We start from the raw sequence: 2368 nt of genomic DNA, 5'->3' as shown, positions 1-2368 counted from the left end.
GTCGTGGGTGGCCAAGGACAACACACTCTCTGACGGGCAGGAGGACCCTGTCCCCCTCATTGTCATGCCATCGATAGTCCTCGTCACACCTCGTCCATGGCCAGGAGCCAGGGGAGACTTTAATATTCACACTACTGCAGGGACTTCAGCGACATCATGACAAACCCAAACCCGGAGGGGAGGGAGATACCAGGGCGATCGGCACTTCTAATGAAATCAAATTTATTGAATGCAAAATTGTACGTCCACGAGAGTACCGTTGTAAAAGCAAATGCAAATTCCACCAACCGTCGTATCAGTGTTTTCCTTTGCAAGTGTATCTTTGTATGTATATACGTCTATTTGCTATTAAGCTATTTCAGTCATTCAGCAGACATCTTTATCCAAAGGGACACACAGTGAATTCAGATAAAGGTCATGATGGTAGAGGTTTGACATTTTTCTCAAGGCTTTGATCCCTTGTCTCTGCAGGTTAAGCTGCAGACATCAGGGGAGCGGCAAAGCCAGTGCACCTGTAGGTTGGGAGGGGAGCACGCCAGTCACGACACACGTCTACACTATCCTGCAACCACATACAGGGGGGAGAGAGAGAAAGAGAGAGAGAGATATAGGGGAATGGAGAGAGAGAGGGAGGAAGAGAGAAAGAGAGAGAGAGGGAGGAAGAGAGAAAGAAAGAGAGAGACAGAGAGGAAGAAAGAGAGAGACAGAGAGGAGGAAGAAAGAGAGAGACAGAGAGAGAAACAGAGAGAGAGAGAGAGCATCGTTAATGGGTGGGAGTGTGATGAGGGCCAAGCACCACAGGCCATCACTCGGTGTCATGCACACAGCTCGGTAACGGACAGTAAATGACACGTGTGTGTGCATACGATGACAGCATTACTGGCTGTGACAGATTGTTTAAGTTTTCCCTGTAGAAACCCGAGCCTGTTTAAGTTTTACTGACCTCGAGTTTGCCGTAAAAACCTTGTTGTGATGTACAGTCTTCTTGACAGGATAACAACAGAGCTTTATTGGATGTGTGAGTGGGTCTTTTCTTTATGTGTCAACATCAGTGCTCTTTAGAAAACCTCCCACACATTGCCATAAACAGGTGCACACACACACACACACACACACACACACACACACATAGACACGTAGACACACATGCAGGCACGCACGCGCACATGCATGCAGCCGCACACACACACAAATACACACACACACACACACACACAAATGGATGGTCTGAAGACTGAAGGTTGCACTAATGTGTGGCTGACGAAGGTCTGGGGGTCGTGAGGACCTTTAACACGTTATCACACGCTGTTCCCCTTCATGTTGTTCAAACGGAGGCTACATTAGAGACACCTCTATAAAGGCACCAGACTCCTCCTCTTCAGCCTCGCTCCAGGCTCGATGCTCCAGATGCTTTCATGGAGCCCCCGACCCCGAGGCCCACATTGTCCATGTGGTGTACATGCCTCTCGCGAGGGTTTTACTGACATGGACAGCCTGTGCATTGTCGTCTGCATCACCACCATACATGGATCTTTATATGTCTATAAGATTGATTTCTATAGACACCCGTCCCACTGTCATCTGGGAATAACAAGGGAGCGTTTGGAGGGTAGCATTTTGAAAGCGTCAAGGGGATAAATGTTTTGATGTGTTTATTTGTTTTACTGAGGGATACATCATTTATTGATGTTGTTTATATGTATATATATATATATGTTGAATATCACCATAACAGAACCCAACCGAGCTCACTTGCCTTCATGAAAAATACATAGGCCAAGAATATAATAATAATAATAAGCTGTGCTGAACTGTCTTCAGGGAGATGTTGTTTGATGCAGTGATACGGTGGGCGCCACAGCAGGGGGGAGGGGGGAAACGGACCGGCGTCACAAAGCCTTACAGCTATATCCGTCAGGCGGACAGATTACTTTCCTTAACACTTTGAAAACACACACTTCTCTCTACTCCCCCCCCCCCCCCCCCCCCCCCCCCCCCCCCCCCCCCCCTCCACCCAACCCCCCCCCCCCACCCCCCCCGGGAGGCCAGACACACAGCAATTAGCCGTTGAGTATTGACAGCTTATGGCAAGATCGGAAAATAAAAATGCCGAATCTGCTTTATCTCTTTGTCTCCGCGCCGATGCGCCTGTCTTTAGATGCACCATATAGTTTCCCTAATCAACCATAATGGCTTCCTTCCATTGATACCGCAAAGGGACAACAGTTCAGACGAGAGAGAGAGAGAGAGAGAGAGAGAGAGAGAGAGAGAGAGAGAGGCTGGATGGGCATCAGAATGAGAGAGCGAATGCAGGCGTCTACAAGCCTGAGAAGCCGCTGGATCTTCTAATGAGATCTCCAGAGATGAG

Source organism: Gadus macrocephalus, chromosome 6 (assembly GCF_031168955.1).
Source record: "Gadus macrocephalus chromosome 6, ASM3116895v1".
NCBI lineage: Eukaryota > Metazoa > Chordata > Actinopteri > Gadiformes > Gadidae > Gadus > Gadus macrocephalus.
The sequence above is the reverse complement of the archived record's forward strand: the minus strand, read 5'-3'. Positions refer to the sequence as shown.